Raw genomic sequence first — 24001 nt, 5'->3', positions numbered from 1 at the left:
TTTAAGAAAACAGGTGGTGCATTCAACCGGACATGGGATTGATCTAGAAAGTCCCATTGTGACACAGAACCAGGGTCGGCGCTAATAGGAGTAAAAAAGGGACTTAGTAGCTCGAGAGGATTTAATTATCTGGCATCGTTTCCCATACAGAGGGGAAATGAGGTACTGCCTAGGGGTCCTTCGCTTCAATACTGCGGCATGAAACTCATAGCACCAATTCCCAACTTCAAAGGAGGGAAAATGCAAGCAGTAAAGGCTGAAGTGATGGGAGTTAGCTGAGTAACATAGGAGGCCAGACCGTGAGCACAGTTCAACCTGAGGCAATGGCGATCATAGAGATGGGCACAGAGATATCTCCTTATCATGTTCATTTGATTTTGACTGATCTGTTCTCCTGTAATGTACCGCCCTTAATGAGGCATTTAATATATTGTAATGTTTTTGGGCCACAGAGCCATCCTCGACCGATCAAGCTAGTCAATCTGACAACTGAGTCTCGGTTGAAGATATTGTTTTGTAATAAATGATTCTACGCTCCCCTCTCCAGATAAATATGGAGAAGCAACACTTCACAAAGGTTAAGGAAATTCTAAAGAAAACACTACATGTTATTTTCAGACTGTATGGCTTTATAATACAGATCTTTCAGAATATCAAGGAAATGGTGGTGATTCCCCCTTCAAGTATTACAATATGTTATCCCTCTGTTAAAACCCATTTATGTTCATGTTTTTTCTCTAAATTCATGCAATCATAGCTGCTAGAAATATTTCAAACTTCCTCACAAATTCATTTGTATCAATATGTCAATGCATGTGCCTGTAACTTCCTCACATGCTCATTCATATCCACATTGTTAATGCATGTGCCTGTATGGATTATTGAAAATATATCTTTAAATTTGTGCTACATGAATCATAGCATTCAGTACCTCTTTTATCCATAATATCTACATGTAACTCAAATAAGTATAGAAATTCTTAATGCCTAAGCTCTATAATCCTTGAAGCTTTAAGCTCTATGTGATGAGTTTCTCTTTCTTCTTATCCTCTCTCATTGCCTTATAAAATCTTAGTAAACTGTAAGTCCTTGAACTACTCGGCCTCCACTGGTTTTATGCATATATTTATGAGATTTGTACAAGTGAAGAAGTACCAGAAATTCATGTTTTACTCCTTTAGACAAATGAACCAACCCTTTATATTATATATATATATATATATATATATATATATATATATATATATATATATATATATATAAACTATATGTGATGTCTCCATTTCTAGAAAATCATATGAACACACAGAATCTAGATGTGCCCAAGCACTGGTCTTTTAAGCAATCCAAGGTTGTCTCTCGGAGCTACAACATATTCTGGCGCTGTTGTCAGGGAACGTATTGAAGGGATTTTCCCTTTGGATACGACAAATTGAGCACTCTTTGTGTAGATGAGAAAATACGTTCTGATTGCATCCACATCACCTTGGCGACTCCACGCACTCCATCATCATTCATCATCCTGGCTTTTAAAAATCCTCACACTTGCTTAGATACCTCTCAACAGAAAGCCCCATTTGTATCTGACCTAGAGAGAATAATTTTCTAGAAGGTCTGGAAGGAGAAAACTGCTACCGCCTGCATTACCATCTCATCAATCTTTGAAGTCTCCTCATCCATCTCTTAACCTGCTATTACTCAGTACTCAGGAATTACTCATAAAACCCTTACCTACCCCGTGTTTAGTCTAGCCACTCCTACCACTGTGTTTTTGGCCCAAGTTGCTCAGGTGAGTCTTAATCCCCCTCCATTAATCTAGATGGCTCGTCCGAGTTTTTTGTTAAATAAATATGCCCCTCTCAATTTGTCTCAACCCCTAAGTGCTATGCCCCAAGGCTACCTAAATCTTTTGCCTAGGTTAAATGGGGAGGATGACAACACTACACAGAGACACATTGAAACCTTCTATGCCTTTGTTGAGAACCTAAACTTGGAACAACTAGAAGTGGTCATGAGACTTTTTGTACAATCCCTTGATGGAGAAGCTAGAAAATGGTTCAAGGCCCTACCCAATGCCTCCATCACTACCTGGGAGGAACTTGAAAACTCTTGCACACAGAAATGGGGTGAAAATAGAAATCATGAATACCTCCTCACAGAGTTTAACGCTATAAGAAAAAATCCAAAAGAGGATATCTCAGAATTTATAAAAAAGGTTCAACAAATAGTACAATAACCTGTCGGGTGAGATAAAGACTCGTCTAGCTACTGCTCGAGTAGCCTTTTTGGGAGCCTTTGAGTCCAACTTTGGCTTTAATCTAAGGGAAATGAAGTCTCTCACTCTAGATGAACTCCGAATTGATGCACTTGAGGTGGAAGCAAATTTCACCTCAACAGGGAAGTCAAGAGGAAATCAAGAACCTACTGAGAATAGAAGAGGGAAAGAAGAAGCATCCTCCTCGGGTCAAGCTAAAGAATCACTAGACATAAAGTTGGATAAACTAGAAAGACTCATCAGGATTTTATCACAGAAGGTTGGAAATATTGAAATTTAGAAAAAGAGCCTCTCCAAATAGAATGCTCAAGTCAACAACCGGGGTTACAACACACACTATAAAAGGCCTCAGTTGCAAATACTTCCAAGGGAGAGAAAGGAAAAACTCGACCAGAGCCCTCATCATCCATATTTAGAAGATGATCCCGATGAACAATCATTGGATACACACGAGATGTAGGGAAACTTGTATTCTGCTTTCTTCGAAGAATAACATGAGAATATGGCTCACCAGGAGACCAACCATGATAGAGAAGCAGTAGCAAATGAGGAAGATATAGATTATTATTATAAATAGTTTGCAGATTTCATGCAAGCACAACCACAACGTAAGTATGATCTAAGATCTTCAAAGAAGAGGTCAAAAGAACTAGAACAGTAAGAGGGAACTGCTCCCCAAGTTATTTGTCCAGTACTAGAGAAAGGGAAAGGTAAGCTAAATCCTGACCCTTCCAAGATAAAAGTCTCCTCTAATAAGGAAAGCAATAGTTCTGAGGGACATATAGAAAAGGAGGCACCTGTTTTGTTGAAAACTTCTAGTGGTAAGGAAGAAGGAGCAGAGCCAGGAAGTATAGAAAAAGTCCAACCTACATTCAATCTTCAGAGGGAGCTTGAGAAAGTAAATATTCCCGCTCCTCTAATTGAGCTTCTAAAGTAGCCTAATTATAAAGCTCAAGTCTCTCAATTCATGCATCCATCTACCTTAACACCAACTCATGACAGTTTAAACCTTCAAGAGGAGAGGCCAATGGTTGTTTTTGGGCTACATGTGGAAGAACTTGATCCTTCTACTACACCCTTCTACATGACTCCGGTAATCCATGACCTCTTACTGCATAATTTCATGTTAGATTCTAAAGCCTCACACAACCTCATGCCCCTAGAAGTGATGGAACAATTGGGATTGCAGATCATCAGGCCCTACAAGGACCTGTACTCCTTTGACTCTAAGAGGGTCAAATTCTTGAGAATGATAAAGGATCTGGTGGTAAACCTGGCTCAGATACTTTCTTAGAGGAAACATCAATACACCTAACAAGGCAGTTAAAGCACCAGCGCACAAATGAAAATGAAGTATGGAAATTATACTTTGACGGAGAAAACTCAAAAGAGGGAAATGGAGCTAGAATATTGTTGGTATCTCTGGAGGGAAACCTGATACCCCTCTCATTCAAGTTGGAGTTTGAGGTGACCAACAACATAGCGGAGTATGAAGCATTTCTCCTTGGGTTACAAATGACAAAAAATATGAATATTGAATGCCTAACGGTCTATGGAGACTCTGAGCTGGTTGTAAGGCAGATCAGAAATCAATGCCAGGCCAAACACCCAGACTGAGGACTTACCGGAATGAAGTGTGGGACCTAATTGATAATTTATTCCTAGCCTTTAATATCCAATTTCTTCACATGGAAGGAAATAGAGTGACTGACTCCCTTGTTGTAGCTGCAAGCAGTTTTAGGCCCCCTCAAAATCCGCTCCTCAGGTATGAGGTAGAAGTCAGATACAGACCCTCAATACCTGATAATGTCAAGCACTAGCAGGTATTCGAGGATGAAGAGCAAGTGAAAAGATTCATAGAAGTCATTGGGGAGTTCGCCCACTCCACCATCGATCAAGAAGAAGAAGAAGAAGTAGATCAAGAAGCCACTTCATGGAAAGACACAGTGGCTAGGCACAAAATTTTGCAATTGAAAGGGAATACCATCCCTCGCGGATTGGTCCCACTGGAAATGATTTTTATCCTTTTAAAAAGGATGACATAGTGTCCAAACCAATGGCCCCAAAGATAGACGATCAAGTAGAAGACTACAACATTGGCTCAGAGGAGGCACCCCAAATGATCAGGCTATCAAAATGAATCCCCTTGAAATACAAACAAAGGTATTTAAATCTATTCAAAATATACAAGGATGTATTTGCTTGGTCTTATGAGGATTTGAAAGCATTTGATACTAACATCATTCAGAATAAGATTCCTTTGGAGAGTGGAATAAAGCCATGCAAACAAAAACTCAGGCAAATAAGTCCACTCTTACTCCCCTCCATTGAAAAAGAGGTGAGAAAGTTTCTACAGGCAAAGATTATAATGCCTTTAAGGTACTCTGAGTGGGTAGCCAACCTAGTCCCTGTCCAGAAAAAGAACGAAGAAATAAGGCTATGTGTAGATTTTCAGAATCTAAATAAGGTGTCTTTGAAATACAACTACCTGTTGCCTAAGATGGATCATATATTGTAGAAGGTGGTTGGCTCAGCCAGAATGTCCATGATGGATGGGTTTTCTAGTTACAACTAGGTGGCAGTCCACCCTGATGATCAAAAGAAAACTGCTTTCACCACCCCATGGGAGCAAGACAAATTCGTGGTGGTTTATTTAGATGATATCACAGTCTTTTATAAGACTGATGAAGAGAAAATCCTTCACTTAAAGATCACCTTTGAGAAATGCAAGAGGTATGGTCTTCTCTAAACCCTAATAAATCTCACTTCGCCTTGAGTGAGCGAAAGCTACTAGGCCATATAGGAGCGCATGAAGGTGTGAAGATCGATCCTAAACGAGTCAAAGCCATCATCCATATTCCTCTACCTAGGAATAAGAAATAAGTCCAAGCCTTTTTGGGGAGAATAAATTTCTTGAGCAGGTTCATACCCAACTACTCAGAAATTGTCAAGGGTATTACGAACATGCTTAAGAAGGAAAATGAAGTCAAGTGGAGCCCTGCCCCCAAAGAATATTTCATTAGAATTAAAGAAGCTTTGGTTGAAGCCCTGATACTATTCAGCCCTGACTATTCAGTGCCTTTCTACATCTTTTGTTTCGCCTCTCCACATACTATTGTTGCAATGATGCTATAGAAAAATAAATATGGTTATGAACAACCCATCGCCTTCTTCAGCCAAGTCCTAAGGGATGCTTAGCTGAAATATAACATCATGGAGAAACGAGCCTATGTAATAGTCAAGTCTTTGAAGGCATTTCGTATGTATGTGCTACAATCAGAAATCACAACGTTTGTCCCAACGACAGCAGTCAAGGACATCCTAGTGCAAGGAGAAAGCGAAGGGAAAATGGGTAGGTGGATAGCTAAGATACAAGAATATGAGCTAGACATAAAGCCTATAAAGCTCATAAAAGGCCAGGGGTTGGCCAAGGTTTTATCCGAATCTAATTTCCAATATTTAGGGATAAACCTGATCATAGAGGAAGGCAGACCAGAGGATCATCAGAGCGGGATTAAAACATCTTAGCAGAAAATCTATGCCAAATATGAGGGATCACCTTGGTATAAGAACATCGTTCATTATCTCTTATTCCTGAGGTGTCCGTTGGGGCTGGATAAATCCAAATACCTAAGTCTGAGATTGCAAGCGCAAAAATATATCATTTCCAATGGTCTACTCTACTGAAAGGACCCAGTGGGAGTATTGCTGCTATGTTTGGTAGAGGGTGAAACCCATAAGGTGATTGAGGATTTTTGTGAAGGAGTTTGTGGAGGACACTTCAACTGGAAGATCACAACACATAAAATCCTCAAGGCAGGATTCTACTGGCCTACACTATTTGGGGATGTTCATTCCTAGGTCAGGTCATGTTAGAAGTGCCAAGTGTTTGCTGAGAGGAAATTTTTCTCTCCTCTCCCCTTGATTCTAGTACATGTGGAAGAACCATTCAGACAATGGGGACCAGATTTAATAGGAGGAATAAATCCACTCTCTAGTGGCCAACACAAGTGGATATTGATGGCCACAGATTATTTCACCAAGTGGGTAGAGGCCATCCCAGCCATAAATGCTATAGACTCAATGGTAATCAAATTTATGGAGGAGAACATATTATCTCGTTTTGGTTGCCCCTTCAAAATTATCACCGATAATGCTCAGGGCTTCAAATATGCCAAGTTCACCAGCTTCTGCCATAAGTTCAATATCATCATCAAGCACTCCACTACCTATTATCCTCAAGGTAATAGCTTAGCTAAGTCCTCAAACAAAATTGTGGTGAGGGTACTGAAGAAGACCATTGTCGAGAACCAGAGGAACTAGGACTCCCAACTGAAGTTTTCCTTATGGGCCAATCAAGTAACCCCTAAACGGTCCACGAGGAAATCACCCTTTGAGCTAGTGTATGGTAAGGCTGCGGTCTTCCCGATCCAATTAGCAATGTCGGTGGTGAAGTTACTACAAGAAGAAGAGGAAGAGCCAAGTGCCTTAACGTGAAGGATAAATCAGTTGGTCGAGCTTCATGAGAACAGAGAATAGGTGGGGGCCAAATTGTATAATTACCAACAAAAGATGAAATCCCTATTTGAAAAGGATCGACTACTTCAACCAGGAGATTTAGTTCTCTGCTGGGACATTCGACGGGAAGACAAAGACAAACATAGAAAATTCGATCCGCTATGGTTCGACCTCTTCAAGATTTCAGAGGAAAGAGGAAATAACACGTACATTCTTGAAAATCTGGATGATGAATGTCTGGAATTATCGGTAAACGGTCAGTTCCTTAAACTCTATTTCCAAAACTAGAGGTACTTGTCTTACACTCATTGTAAATATCGGTGTGTGTATTGTAATGGTTATATGAGACTTTTAGATTATGTTGAAAAGTCCATTTTCATAGAATAATCACTTGTTTAGAAATGACTACATGCCCAATGGAAGAAAGGCTACTGGTCTGTAGGTTCTCAGCACCTTGCCAGCAAGGCACTATCCCCAGTTGGAGCCAATGTTGTCACTCACTGCATTATGAGTTTTTAGTTGATCAAAGTTGCTAAAAAGCAGTGAATTTTGGAGCCATCTTCAAGTTCACAGAAGAATTAAAAGCCAAATCTAACCCTCTCCATTGCATAGTGATCGGAACGAGCTTTCCAACGGCGGGTGGAAATCAAAAAACTGATTTCTGGATAAGAAGTTAGAGCAGATTAAAGATACCCTTTCAAGGACACTAAACAAAGGAAAAATGGCCAAGGGTCGGGCTCATCGCAAATCACATATCGGCGGGTCTGGCCTATCAGTGTATCGGGCATATCAGGGGTTTCAGGGTCCAAGGCATCGCAATCGGTGAATCTGTGTGACAACAGGGATACAACTATAAAAACCTTGTGATATCGTTATGTTGCGATAATAGTGTTAAATCGTCGGGGAAGGCTGAAAATATTTAACAAAGGAAATCGACGCAAAAACAAGGACGAGCGAGCCTTTTTCTATCTCCTCTAGGGGCCACGTGGCAGAATACCATTGGTCCTTATAAATGACATGGTAGTTGACGTCATCATAATGTGGCAGTACATAGATGATGTGGTAGTACGGAGGACGTGTGGCACACAGATTTGGAATTTTCAGGGGTCCTAAGGGGGCATTTTCGGGTGACATGTGTCACCACTCACAAGGTAACACGTGGAAGTGATGACATCACCCATCACAAATCGGTGATCGGTGATGGCACAAAGCAAAGGTTCCTCCTCCACCAAAGTCCCTCTCAGTTTGCCATTGCGATACGTGGGAACTCCCTGGACGCGATATTTTATACAATGGAGTTTAAAAGCTGATGAGTCCGTCCCTTTCAAAACCTGTATGCTCATTTAACACCCCCCATCTCTGGATAGCCCAGATTGACTTCGCCCAGATCAACGACTCCCAAGCCTTTTTGCCCTCGCCCCCCCTGTTTCCCTTTATCAGCGGCCGGGGAGGGGGGGGGGTCCAAAAAGTGGTTTCCCTGCCAAGCCCCTCCGCTACATGTCCCTCTCATATCATTTCACACCGCCCCTCACTTACCACTTACCGCTCATGCCCCCCTCCGAAAACCACTCGTCCTCAAATCTCTCTCCTGTATGGTGATTGCGATACCTTTGGTGGGCCCAACCCCACAGATCGACGATTACAAGGGTCCAAAGGAAATATCAATAGAAAACATAAGAAGTCGCCGCAGGGTGGGATTTCACATATTAAAGGAAAAAAGACCCTCAAACAGGCTTTTAAAGGCTCTAGTGCCTTCCGGTTAAGCACCTGGTTCAAGACCCTGATCATATGAAGAATATTACAGAAAGGGGTCGAAGCAAAGGGGCCTAAAGGGGATTGGGACTCACATGTTTCGCAATGTTTTAGTGATAGGGGCCAGCACCAAAAGTCCTCCATATTACACCATAAGCGCATCACCAGGCATATCAGGGCGTCGATAGTGTAGTGCAGGACTTTAAAGGTGTGATGGGTCGGCAGCTGTGGCTTTTAAGAAAATAGGTGGTGCATTCAAACTTGGCATGGGCTGATCCAGAAAGGCCCATTATGACACAGAACTAGGGTCGGTGTTGACAAGAGTAAAAAAGGGACTTAGTAGTTGGGGAGGATTTAATTATTGGCATGGTCTCCCATAGAAAGGGGAAACGAGGTACCAGCCAGGGATTCTCCGCTTCAGTACTGCGGCATGAAACTGATAGCACCCACTCCCAGCTTTAAAGGAGGGATGATGCAAGTAGTAAAGGCTGAAGCAACGAGAATCAGCTGAGTAACATAGGAGGCCAGACCATGAGCACAATTCAGCCTGAGGTAGCGACGATCACAGAGATAGGCACGGAGATATCTCCTTATCATGTTCATTTGATTTTGACTGATCTGTTCTTCTCTAATGTACCGCCCTTAATGAGGCATTTAATATGTTGTAATGTTTTTGGGCCATAGAGCCATCCCTAGTTGAGATAGCTATTCAATCTAACATATGAGACTCGGTTGAAAATATTTTGTTGTAATCAATGGTTCTACGCTCTCCTCTCCAGATAAATAGAGGGAAGCAACACTTCACAAAGGTTCAAAAATCCTAAAGAAATCTCTACATGTTATTTTCAGAATGTATAACTTCATAATACAGATCTTTCAGAATATCAAGCAAATGGTGGTGATTCCCCCTTCAAGTATTACAATATGTTATTCCTCTGTTAAAACCCATTATGTTCATGTTTCTTCTCTGAATTCATGCAATCATAGCTGCTAGAAATATTTCAAACTTCCTCACAGATTCATTTGTATCGATATGTTAATGCATGTGCCTATAACTTTCTCACAGATTCATTTGTATCGACATTGTTAATGCATGTGCCTGTATGGATTATTGAAATTATATCTTTAAATTTGCGCTACATGAATCATAGCATTCAGTCCCTCTTTTATCCATTATATCTACCTGTAACTCAAACAAGTATAGAAATTCTTAATGCCTCAAGCTCTATGTGTTAAGTGTAGAATTCTTGAAGCTTTAAGCTCTATGTGATGAGTTTCTCTTTCTCCTTATCCTCTCTCATTTTCTCTACAAAAGCTTATTAAACTGTAAGTCCTTGAACTACTCAACCTCCACTATTTTGTGCATATATTTTTGTGAACTGCATATGTGAAGAAGTACCAGAAATACATGTTTTATACATTTGGATCAATGAACCAACCCTTTGTATATATATATGTAAAATATATGTGAGGTCTCCATTCCATTGCGAATCATTTGAGACCCTCAAAATCTAGATGTGCCCAGGGACTAGTCTTGTAAGCAATCCAAGGTTGTCTATGGGAGCAACAACACTTACATCATGGTCATGTCTAAAAATAACACCAAAAAGAAATTGAACCAATAACTTAATATTCAAAATGTCTTAACAACACACCCAATCACCATCTATCTAAAACCCATGGACCAACACAATTTTTGTTTAAAAAAAAAATAAATTAAATTAAAATTTTATATATAGTTGGATAATAAATTTGAAATCTTATTTTGAATTTTACTCTTAAATTTTTTTCTTTTAATAAATATAAATTAATCTATTTTGACATTTCATGTAACAAATAATAAAAAAATAAATTGCAAATTTCAATACAATGTTCGGTCAGATATTTCGAAAATATATGTAAATCTGAATCCATTTCTTTTAATAAATATAAATTAATCTATTTTAACATTTCATGTAACAAATAATAAAAAAAAAATGCGAATTTCAATACAATGTTCGGTCAGATATTTCAAAACAGATTAATTACATGTATTTAAGATAAATGCCGGAATTAGAGCCCAGGTCTCCACTTCCATAACTTGAAATTTTAAATTTTTTATTTTACAGTGAACAAAACAACACCTCCTAACAGCTTTATTCCATTAATGTATATCGTAGATCCTTCAATAGAAAAATAAAAAGCAAATAAACATCACATGGCCCGTCTAGCTCAGTTGGTAGAGCGCAAGGCTCTTAACCTTGTGGTCGTGGGTTCGAGCCCCACGGTGGGCGTGCTTAAATTTTATAAATAATGTAGGTATTCATCAATCAACCACGTTTCTCGAATTCGTCATTGATACAAGCTTTTGTTAGGTTTTAAAATCTTACAGATACATTTTGTTAAATGGTTACGAATTATAAAAATAAACTATAATGGGGAGAAAGATATTTATTATATATGGACTAAGGTAATAATAAAGAAAGCTTTATATTATTTCCATCATATTAATATTTTGCACATTGTCACTTTTCTTATTACATCATGAATTATAAAAATCATTATGTCATGAATTATAAGAATATACTATAATAGGAGAGAAGATATTTATCATATATGGATTAAGGTAATAATAAAGAAAGTGGTGGGTTTAAAATAGAGCAAGTTGATATCAATAAATAGAGTGATATTTTAGTGTGCATTACCACTTGAAAATTAAGGTAATAATAAAGAAAGCTTTATATTATTTCCATGATATTAATATTTTGCACATTGTCACTTTTCTTATTACATCATGAATTATAAGAAATACTATAATAGGAGAGAATATATTTATTATATATGGATTAAGGTAATAATAAAGAAAGTGGTGGGGATTTGGTATTTTTTCGAAGTTTAAAATAGAGCAAGTTGATATCAATAAATAGAGTGATATTTAGTGTGCATTACCACTTGAAAATTAAGCATGTTGGTCTTGACACCTATTATATTAAAGACCATGTTGCTAATGATAATATATATGTACTATTGACATATTGACATGTTGACCAAATTTTTGATAGAGGAGAAATTTCATCATTTTCATTATTCATGGGGACATAGGAATCTTCCATAAGGGGAATGTTGATTATAATGTTATTATTTTTCAATTTTTTTTGCTCATTTCTTTACTTAATGTTAATACACATTGATGTAATGATTATTTAGTGACCACATTTTCCATTAAACTATTTATCTTTTTTTCTCGTAGGTAAGCACCCTCGAGGGATTTGAACCAGTGACATATCGCAAGGAGTGCCTTAGCAGTGCACCCATTCACCGTCAATCCAAAGCCCCGTGGGCCCATTAAACTATTTATCATTATGTTGATTGCCAAAGCATTATTTATGATGTAGTTATACATATAATGAAACATCATTAAACTAACAACTTTCTGATCCCTACCTCTGTTAAGTGTGAAGCCAAATTCACATAGAATTCTAGATCCTTCTAGATCAGATCTTTCTAGATCTCCAGGATTCTAGATCTTTCTACACCACCATTAGTTTCTAGATCATTCCAGATCTCCATCTGAATCACATACAGGATTCTAGATCCTTCTTCTGCCTCTATAAATTTGTAATTTCTCTGGCCAAGGCCCAAGCCTATTATGTAATGCGAAGTGATTTCTCTTCTCCAGAGATTGTTTTATCTCTTCTGCTGTTTCTAATTGAGTAATCTTGTTGTTTCTCCATTTGTCTGTCTCTGAAATTATTCTTTGCTATTGCCGTCTAAGTCTTTGAGTATAAATCTGTTGTGTGTTATGTATGCTCTGATCTAACAACTGGTATCAGAGCTAGGGTCGAATATCCACTGTGCAAGCCACTTAGTGCCATCGCCTTACTCTCGTAGCGTTTGTTAAAACGTTGGCTGTTACCCCTGGAGCTGTTGAAGGATCTATCCAGGAAATAGCTGAGGAACGTTGGAACTAAAACACAGTGGCTGCAAGAAAAACAAGGTCGTGGACCTATGTTGAAACGTGTTGCTGGAGTTTGAAACGTGGAGATCTGTGGAGTTTGGAGTTGAAACGTGGTGTTCGTAAGTTTTTTTTCACATCAAGCTTGCACGTATACATCAAGTTTTTTCTCAAACCAACATATGTATGTGTGACATGTGAAAAGGTTAAAACATTATATATGCTTTTATATTTATTATAGAACATATATAATTATATGTTGGAATTTTGAAAAGTATAATTTTGAAAAGGGTATTTTAAAAGGAGGAAGGTCATTATTACTAAATTTTAAAGAGTAATAATTAAAGTTTTATTTTTAAGTGGAGTTTTTGTGTTTTGGAGCGTGAATTTGATTGAAAATGGAGACAACAGTTACAGATATGGAGAAGTTGAGCGGGCTAATTTTTCCCTATGGAAATCACAGATGGAGGATATAGTGATTTTAAAGGATCAATATTTGTCGATTGAGGACACAACAAAGAAACCCTCATCGATGACAAATGAAGAGTGGAATAAGCTAGATAGAAAGACGATTGCAACAATCCGCCAATATTTAGCAAAGAATGTGTATTTCAATGTGTCCGGGGAAAAGACGGCAAAAGGATTATGGAAGAAACTCCATGATTTATATGAGAAGAACACGGCATCAAACAAAGTGTTCTTGATGAAGAAGCTTTATAATTTCCAAATGAAGGAGGGTGCTTCAGTTGCTGAGCACTTGAATGCATTTAATATTATTACTAATCAACTTGCCTCTGTTAAAATCATTTTAGATGATGAAATTAGAGCTATTTTGCTAATGTGTTCTATGCCAGACAACTGGGAAAATTTAATTGTAGCTATGAGCACTTCAGCAACTACAGGGACCTTGAAGTTTGATGATGTCAGCAGCAGTTTAATGAATGAGGAGCTACAACGCAAGTCAATTGCGGAAAACCAGGGAGGAGTGGCTCTAGCTCTAGCTGATCGTGGTAGGAGAATGGATTGAGGCTAGCAAGGGCGATCAAGATCAAGAGGCCGATCAAAATCAAGGAGAGGCAGGATCATCTGCTTTCATTGTGGCAAACCCGGTCACATGAAGAAAGAATGTTGATTCTGGAAGAAAGGACAAAAGGATCAGAGACCATCCAATACAAATCACAAGTCATCTAGCACAAATGAAGGTGAGACTACTGCTGTAGCCACATATGGTGATGTGTTGTTTACTTAGTAGAGGATGCATGTGTATATACATCTAGCAGTAGCTTTGATTGGATCCTTGACTCTGGGGCATCTCACCATGTAACCCCATGCAAAGATAGTTTTGTTTCATATAATCTTGGTGATTATGGTAGAGTGCATTTGGGGAATAATCATTTTTGAAGTATTGTTGGAGTGGGAGATGTCCAGATCAAGATGAAAGATGGACAAGATATATTGTTGAAAGAGGTTAGGCATGTACCAGAAATGCGCATGAGTTTAATCTCTATGGGACGACTGGATGATGAAGGCTATTCGACAAGATTTGGAAAAGGAGGTTGGAAAATTAAAAAAGGTGCATTGGTCGTGGCCAAAGGACCCAAGACATGAACATTATACACATTGAAGACACTGATAGGAAAATCAGATTTAGCTGTTGTCACAAAAGAAGGAAATTCAGTAGATTTGTGGCATAAGCGTTTGGGTCACATGAGCGAGAAGGGCTTAAAAATCCTTGTTGGTAAAAATGTATTGCCAGGTTTGAAATCCTACAATCTTGATCTTTGTGAGCATTGTATATATGGTAGACAAAAAAGGGTTTCATTCCTTAGAGGTGGCCATGACAGAAAGAAAAATGCGTTAGAATTGGTACACTCAGATGTGTTTGGGCCTGTTAACATCAAATCATTAGGAGGAGCATCATATTTTGTAACATTTATAGATGATGCATCCAGGAAGGTTTGGGCATATCCTATGAAAAATAAAAGTGAAGTGTTTGGAATATTTCAAAAATTCCATGTTGCTGTTGAAAGAGAGACTAACAAATTGCTGAAGTGTTTAAGAACAGATAATGGTGGAAAATATTGCTCAAATGCATTTAAGGAATATTGTTACAGGTTTGGCATAAAGCATGAGAAGATTGTGCCTGGTACTCCTCAACAGAATGGTATCGGTGAAAGGATGAATCACACCATTATGGAAAAGGTGCGAAGTATGTTGTCCAATTCCAGTTTGGAGAAGAATTTTTGAGCTGAAGCAGTCAGGACCGCTTGCTACTTCATAAATAGATCTCCAACTACAGCCTTGGATGGCGGTATCCCTCATGAAGTTTGTACTGGTAAGAATTTGAATTATTCTCACTTGAAAATCTTTGGATGTGAAGCATTTGTACATATTCCCAAAGAAAATAGAATTAAGCTAGATGATAATTCTATGAAATGCATTTTTTTGGGATATGCGGATGAAGATCTTGGTTATCGTCTATGGGATCTAGTCAAACATAAAATTATTAGAAGCAGAGATGTTATATTTAATGAGTCAGAAATGTTCAAGAGGACTGTAGGTGAGTTGGAGGTCAAGAAGGTTATTGACAAGTTTGAAGAGCAACAAGAAAACATACCACTAATACAAGAAAATGAACAACAAATTCAGGAGCATGAAGAACAACAAGTGGAAAATGATGAACAACAAGTGGAAAATGATGAACAACAAGAAGGAATCTTGCAGGAACCTTTACAAGAGATTCAACCTGATAATGCACCATCACAGTTGGTTCGCAGATCTTCTAGGCCTCATAAGCCTTCACAAAGGTATCCTCCTTCAAACTATATTTTGTTAACTGATGAAGGTGAACCTAATTGTTTTCAAGAAGCTTGTAAAGTCGAGCACAGTAAAGAATGGAAGAAGAAATGAACTCTTTGCAGGAAAATAAAACTTGGGATTTGGTAAACCTCCCAAAAGGTAGAAAGGCTCTACAAAACAAATGGGTGTACAAGATTAAGCATGAAGGTGACGAAAAGAAGGAGAGGTATAAAGCAAGACTGGTGGTGAAAGGTTTTGCCTAAAAAGAAGGTATTGACTTCACTAAAATTTTCTCACCTGTTGTTAAAATGTCATCCATTAGAGTCATTCTTAGTCTAGTTGTTGCTTTAGACCTAGAATGTGAACAGTTAGATGTAAAAACTGCATTCCTTCATGGTGAATTGGAGGAAGAAATTTATATGGAGCAGCCATAAGGCTTCATAGAAAAAGGCAAAGAAGGCCTTGTTTGTAGGTTGAAGAAGAGTCTCTATGGGTTGAAACAGGCACCTCGACAATGGTACAAGAAATTTGATTCATTCATGTTGGAACATGGTTTTCAGAGGTTGGAAGCTGACCATTGTGTCTATATCAAGAGGTATGATCAAGGAAAGTACATCATATTATTGTTATATGTGGATGACATGTTGATTGTTGGGCATAATAAGAATAAGATCAATAGGTTGAAGAAAGATTTGGGTAGCAAATTTGTAATGAAGGATTTGGGACTAGCACAATAGATATTGGGCATGCGGATTATGCGTGATAGGAAAAACAAAAGGTTGTGGCTGTCACAAGAAAAATATATCAAGAAGGTGCTTGACAGGTTTAATATGAAGGATGCCAAGCCAGTTGGTACACCCCTTGCAACCCACTTCAAGCTGAGTACTGAATTATGTCCTAGTAATGACAAGGAGAAAGAAGAGATAAGCAAGATTCCTTATGCTTCAGCAATTGGTAGTTTGATGTATGCCATGGTATGCACACGACCAGACATTGCATATTTAGTGGGAGTAGTGAGTAGGTTCCTTGCCAATCTAGGCAAACAACATTGGCAAGCAGTAAAATGGATTTTGAGGTATCTCAAGGGTACTAGTCATTATTGTTTATGTTTTGGTCATAATAATACTGTGCTTAAAGGATTTACAGATGCAGATATGGCTGGAGATATGGATACCAGAAAGTCCACTACAGGTTATTTGTATACATTTGCAGGTGCAGCAGTATCTTGGGTGTCAAGGCTACAAAGAATAGTAGCCCTCTCTACAACAGAAGCAGAGTACATAGCTGCAACAGAAGCTTGTAAATAGATGTTGTGGATGCAGCGATTCCTAGGAGAGATAGGAATAAAGCAGGACAAGTATGTGTTATATTGTGATAGTCAGAGTGCCATTCACTTAGCGAAAAACCCAGCATTTCATTCAAAAACCAAGCACATTGACTTAAGGTACCATTGGATCCGGCATGTGTTGGAGGAAGAACAATTATCCTTGGAAAAGATCCATATAAATAAGAACCCTGCTGATATGCTCACTAAAATTCTACCACGAAATAAACATGAGTTATGTAGAGACATGGTAGGACTTGGTGTGACTTGATGACTCTTATTTGGCTTCAAGTGGGAGAATGTTAAGTGTGAAGCCAAATTCATGCAGGATTCTAGATCCTTCTAGATCAGATCTTTCTAGATCTCCAGGATTCTAGATCTTTCTACACCGCCATTAGTTTCTAGATCATTCCAGATCTCCATCTGAATCACATACAGGATTCTAGATCCTTCTTCTGCCTCTATAAATTTGTAATTTCTCTGGCCAAGGAAAGCAAGCCAAGGCCCAAGCCTGTTATGTAATGCAAAGTGATTTATGTTCTCCAATGATTGTTTTATCTATTCCGCTGTTTCTGATTGAGTAATCTTGTTGTTTCTCCATTTGTCTGTCTTTGAAATTATTCTTTGCTATTGTCGTCTAAGTCTCTGAGTATAAATCTACTGTGTGTTATGTATGCTCTGATCTAACAACCTCATGGAGGAGGAAGAAGAAGAAATCATAAAGAACCTTCCAAACCCAGAAGAAAGGGATGCTCAGGTCTAGAATGACAACACAACGCATAAACAAAATGACACAAAATCATAAGTGATCTATAAACCAATACAATATAAGAAAGTGACACACAAAGAAAGTTCATATTACAAAAAGTTCATATTTAGGCAAAGAACACCCATTGAAGATAAGTGTGAGCAATTTGGTAATGGTTCCAGTTGATCCAAAATCAAGGGATGGCAAAAGGTCCATAAAAAAAAAAAAGACAAAAGAAAAGCTAAGTGATTACTATCACTCTTAACTTTGTTGGTTTATGTTATTTCTTCAATTTTTTCTTATGCCCATAAGCCAAGAGGCTTCTCTTATTGAATGTGGTTAGCAACTACAAAAATGTAATTTTGTTCCTTTTTCCAAATATTAAATAAATTACAGTTTTTTTCCCTTTAGAAAAAAATGATACATCATCAAACTATGAAGATTCAATATCTCACATATTGACTTAATATTCTTAATTATCTCACTAAATCTTAAAAATAGTATTTTCCCATATTCATGTCTCACATATTGACTTAATATTCTTAATTATCTCATTAAATCTTAAAAATAGATTTTTTCCATATTCATTATAAGATTATGCTCCCATATTTCAAAATTATATAAAAAAATCCAAAAAGTAAACAATGGTCTTTTCCCATATTCATTATAAGATTATGCTCCCATATTTCAAAATTATATAAAAAAAATCCAAAAAATTAACAATGATATATATATATATATATACTTCATACTTTATTAAAACTCAAATTATTATATCATTATTTTAAATAATAATAAAATAAATTTAAAATCAATACTTAAACCATTAATAAAATAATTCTCCTTTATTCCATAAAAACATTGTTTCTTTAATTTAAGGTTTGAGTTTCTACCAATAATCACAGACACACTAATACATTAAAATTTAATAAATATAAAATACACCACTACTATTGCTTTATTGCTTCATTCCTTCATGTGAATATCAAAGTAATGTGGTTGTGCATCTTAATAATGTCATTGGTGCTTGAGGCATACTAAAAGGTATGTTAACAAGACGAACTGTGATGCAACAAGTCTTTGCTAGTGTACTTGAAATGACTTAGCTAACAATCCTAATTTTCCTAGTGTACTTGAAATGACTTAGCTAACAATCCTAATTTTCCTAGTGTATTTGAAATGACTTAGCTAACAATCCTAATTTTCCTAGTGTACTTGAAATGACTTAGCTAACAATCCTAATTTTCCTAGTGTACTTGAAATGACTTAGCTAACAATCCTAATTAGTAGTACTACGACAATTTATTGCAATGTCAAATTATATCAAAAAAATTTCGTATATTATAAATTGAAGAGTATAGGTATAAAGCAGTTTCCTTAAATTTCTATTAAACAACTTACTTAGTTGGTGATCACGATTTACAATGAATGTTTTCCTAGCAGCCGTTGAGCCTCATGGTTCAAGAATGAAAGGTAACAAAGTGGGATATTTTATATCTGTTCCTACCTCAAAAGGAACATCAAAGAGGATAGATTTGCCATATATCTCGAATCCTCGAGTTTCGACAATGGTTCAGTCTGTGCAAAACCTGGACAAAGCAGAAGCCAGATTATCAGATATAAAAGATCTGAAATCTACACTAAGAATCGAAGAACAACTCAAAGATCCTCAGATCAAAAGAAAAATTGAGGATTTAAAGAAGTAGATTGAAGATGAATGCTGCTTGGAAGAACCCAATGCATTTTGGCACAGAAAGTAGCATACAGTAGAACTCCCATACAAGGAAGGTTACACAGGGAGACCTTGCAAAAGCAGAGTCATTCCCATGAGCAAGGAATATAGAAAACTCTATGAAAAAGAGATCAAGTAGCTCCTCGACAGAAAGCTTATCAGAGAATCCGACAGTCCCTGGAACTGTTATGGGTTCTACGTCAACAAGAGAGCCGAACAAATCAGAGTTGTTCCAAGACTGGTAATAAATTTTAAACCTCTGAATTCTGTTCTTGCAGATAACACATATCCTCTACCCCATAAAGGTGATTTAATAAGGAGGATAGCCGGTGCTAAGATTTTTTCTAAGTTTGACCTGAAAGCAGGATTCTAGCAAGTTGCCATTGCGGAGAAAGATAAGTTCAAAACCGCTTTCAGCATACCAACATGCCACTACGAGTGGAATGTCATGCCTTTTGGATTGAAGAATGCACCATCCAAATTCCAGAAGATAATGGATAACATTTTTAAGCCATACTTTGATTGGCTTATAGTTTATATTGATGATGTTTTGATCTTTTCTAGGAACATCCAAGATCATTTTAAGCATGTGCATACTTTCAAACAGTTAGTAAAACATAATGGTCTTGTTATGAGTAAAAAGAAGACAGAAGTCTTCCAGACTACTATCAAGTTTCTTAGCCACACCATCTCCAATGGACAAATTTCCCTACAGAAGCATGCATTAGAGTTTGCTGACAAATTTCCTGATGTCATCACAGACAAGAATCAATGGCAAAGATTCTTGGGATCTTTAAATTATGTTAGTAATTTTTATCAAGATTGTGCTACTGACAGGAGTTTGTTGAATAAGATACTTAAGAAGAATCCTCCAAAATGGACAGAAGTCCATACCAAGGTTGTTCAAAACATTAAAGCCAAAGTAAAGTCTCTTCCCATATTGTATGTTGCAGATGGCAACACATTCAAGATTGTTGAGACAGATGCAAGTAATTTTGGTTGGGGAGGAATTCTCAAACAGAGAATTGGAGACACTGAACAAGTTGTTCAGTATGCATCTGGAGTATGGAATCCAGCTGAGCAAAATTATTCCACCATTGAAAAAGAAGTCAAAGCTGCATGGGATTACATCAGCAAATTCGATGTCTACCTTATCAATAAACAGTTCTTACTTAGAACTGATGCTTCAGCTATGCAGAAGGTCCTAACTAAAGACATCAAAAAACCAGGGGAAGCTAAATTTGCCAGATGGCAAGCACTCTTCGCCAACTTCGACTTTCAGGTCGAACACATAAAAGGAGAAGAGAATTGTCTTCCTGATTTTCTCAGTAGAGAATACATTCAGCCTAAGGACCACATTATGAAGATTGTAACAGAATGGGACCAGAACCAAAAGAAAGAGGTCCTACGTACTATCCGAGACAATCAAGACTGGGAATAGTATAAGAAAAACTGGAAGCCTACGTGGCAACTGAGAAATACGAAAGTATTAGATGCTAATTTGTAGGCACATACAGACATCTAGCATCTTGTACCCAAAAGAAAAGTGTATCCAAAGGGAAGCAAGTGGATACACGATATGATTTATGAAAAAGTAAAAAGAGATGCCAGATATGCAGAAGTAGCTCTGCAATAAGATTTTCACGATATATCCAGCATATGGTACCATGGAGGAGCCCACAGCGGAATATATGAGAAATATTTTTGCATCCATCGTACCAGGAATCTCACATGGTCTTGGCCCACTCACAACGCTGCTAAATGGCCAAAAGGAGATCCCAAAATTATTTTTCATGACTTAGTTTATGATTTTGCGGGCTACAAAAAGCTGTGTTGGGATTTTCTCAATGTTGATGATAAAGAAGAGACCCACTATACTAAACTAAAGTTTAGTACAAAAGGTATTTTTCAAAGAAATCAACAATGTGACTGGTTCCAAGATTGGTGGCGGGATTATGGTGTTAACAGAACGGTAATGGACCCGGTCTACCATGAGTCATATCGCAGAAACCATTGCGACCTATGTCTCGAGCAAAATATTGGAGAATGCTTTCATACAATTTATAAAACTGTTAAACCAATGGCAACTGGAGAATGGTCAGCCTTTTATAATCATTCTCTCAAAGAATATATGAGTGGCCATTATGAATGGTTAGTCTTAACCAAAGTAAAACACCAAATTGTTCTGGGAAAACCGATGATAGTCCGCAGGATTTTTACTAAAGCCTGGGACAAATTGTTGTACAAAAGAAATAGATTACCTGAAATCACTGTATTCTGATGGTTCTCATGGGCTTATCCGTAAAAGCATCCATATTGTAATAATATTGTCCAGTCACAAGGACTTAATTGTGGTCAGCTTTCTTGTGGGCTTTGCTGTACCAAAGCATCCACTTTGTAAACAGTGGATCCACTAAATAAACAGTGGAAAGTAGCATATCCTCCCGTAGGATTTGTTTTTCCGGACAAGAATCTTTGTGTAGATGTCACCTTGGTGTTACCCGAAAGCAATGATTCCTTCCACCTGTCTGATGCCCTTCAGGAATGCTTGTCCCCTCTCATTTGCTATAAATTGAGGGTAAGGCTCATTCATGAGGCATTCACATTTGGAGAGTCTTAGAGTGTCTTAGAGATCTGAGAAGCCTGCGTATCAGTGTGGTCGGCACTGGTAAGAACCTAAAGTGGCCAGATCTATTAGCAGTCAAGTCAAGTCAAGTCTGTATATGAGTCGTGTCTATATTTTGAGGCAGAGCCTATTTGTTGCCAGGTAGCCTTCGGTATTGCTTGATCCTCTGTGATCAGCATAAAGTCTGATAAATGCAACAATAGTCAATCTCTGATAAGGAATTATCTCTGTAATCTCTGATCTGTAATATTGAATCCATTCTGAGTAATAATATGAGTATACACTTCCGCATCTGAATACCTGTACACATTTATCATTGTCTGCTGTGGTAGTAGTTGTCTTGCAATCTTCATTCGAAGTTCACAGGAAGTTCATTAGGGGTTTGCCAAAGGATCGAAGGGACGCCAGACCGTTGTTAGGCAAGGAAGTCGTGTGTTGAGGTCGCAGAGCGTGAAAGATCTGAGTAGGTTCGCACTAAGTTCACCACTGGTTCACCAGGAGTTGTTTTGCAAAGACAGATGAAGAGACGCAGCAAGGCCAAGAGTCAGAGCAAGCTTGTGACAGAAGCCCCTGCTGTAAAATTGGTATCAGAGCCATGTTACGTCTGGTTCAAGAGGTTGATATTCTAGTCATCAGTCATATTAGTAATGGATTCGTTCAAGAAGTCTGTTTCCTTCCATGAATGAGAAGAGAGAGAATCATTCGCAGAAGAGAACCCTTTTAGGGATATGTTTGCATCAAGTTCAAGTCGAGTCTTAAACCAAGCTGAACTTGAGTATGAAAAGCCACGGCCTTCTTCCCATTGGCAATTACCCGCTATCTCTCCCTCAGAAGTCTATAATGATTTGTCTGTATTCCATTTAAAAGTTGCTACTAGAATAAGTATTAAAGAGTCTACGAGTCAGATCCAGGAAAACTCTGACAGTATCCAGTCCATCCCTTTACTGGATCCTAAAACTCTACGGGGCGAGGCTAAAAGACTAAATACTAAATATGGGGCTTCTGTCACAAGCTTGCTCTGACTCTTGGCCTTGCTGCGTCTCTTCGTCTGTCTTTGCAAAACAACTCTTGGTGAACCAGTGGTGAACTTAGTGCAAGCCTACTCAGATCTTTCACGCTTTGCGACCTCAACACACAGCTTCCTTGCGTAACAACGGTCTGGCGTCCCTTCGATCCTTTGGCGAACCCCTAATGAACTTCCTGTGAACTTCGAATGAAGATTGCAAGACAACTACTACCACAATAGACAATGATGAATGTGTACAGGTATTCAGATGCGGAAGTGTATACTCATATTATTACTCAGAATGGATTCAATATTACAGATCAAAGATTACAGAGAGAATTCCTTATCAGAGATTGACTATCATTGCATTTATCGGACTTTATGCCGATCACAGAGGATCAAGCAATACCGAAGGCTATCTGGCAACAGATAGGCTCTGCCTCAGAATATAGACACGACTCATATACAGACTTGACTGCTAATAGATCTGGCCACTTTAGGTTCTTACCAGTGCCGAGCACACTGATACACAGGCTTCTCAGATCTCTAAGACACTCTAAGACTCTCCAAATGCAAATGCCTCATGAATGAGCCTTACCCTCAATTTATAGCAAATGAGAGGGGACAAGAATTCCTAAAGGGCATCGGACAGGTGGAAGGAATCATTTCTTTCGGGTAACACCGAGGTGACATCCGCACAAAGATTCCTGTCCGGAAAAGCAAATCCTATGGGAGGATATGCTACTTTCCACTGTTTATTTAGTGGATCTACTGTTTACAAAGTGGATGCTTTGGTACAGCAAAGCCCACGAGAAAGCCAGCCACAATTAAGTCCTTGTGACTGGACAATATTATTACAATATGGATGCTTTTACGGATAAGCCCATGAGAACCGTTAGAATACAATGATTTTAGGGAATCTATTTCTTTTGTACAACAATTCATCCCAGGCTTTAGTAAAAATCCTGCGGACTATCATCGGTTTTCCCAGAACAATTTGGTGCTTTACTTTGGTTAAGACTAACCATTCATAATGGCCACTCATATATTCTTTGAGAGAATGATTATAAAAGGCTGACCATTCTCCAGTTGCCATTGGTTTAACAGTTTTATAAATGGTATGAAAGCATTCTCCAATATTTTGCTCGAGACATAGGTTGCAATGGTTTCTGCAGTATGACTCATGGTAGATCGGGTCCATTGCCGTTCTGTTAACACCATAATCCCACCACCAATCTTGGAACCAATCACATTGTTGATTTCTTTGAAAAATACCCGTTGTACTAA

At 38.0% G+C, this 24001-nt stretch overlaps 1 non-coding gene across 1 annotated transcript; it reads left to right on the top strand.

The window, feature by feature from the left end:
• Positions 1–10745: 10745 nt before the first annotated feature.
• Positions 10746–10818, top strand: TRNAK-CUU (transfer RNA lysine (anticodon CUU)). Its single transcript has one exon. It is a non-coding gene; the product is annotated as a tRNA-Lys (tRNA).
• The last annotated feature ends 13183 nt before the right edge of the window (positions 10819–24001 follow it).

Source organism: Pinus tabuliformis, chromosome 4_1 (assembly GCF_031772625.1).
Source record: "Pinus tabuliformis cultivar Carrire ecotype Pingquan chromosome 4_1, CPIR1, whole genome shotgun sequence".
Taxonomy (NCBI): domain Eukaryota; kingdom Viridiplantae; phylum Streptophyta; class Pinopsida; order Pinales; family Pinaceae; genus Pinus; species Pinus tabuliformis.
Note: the sequence above shows the minus strand (reverse complement) of the source record. Positions and strands in the feature narration are given on the sequence as shown.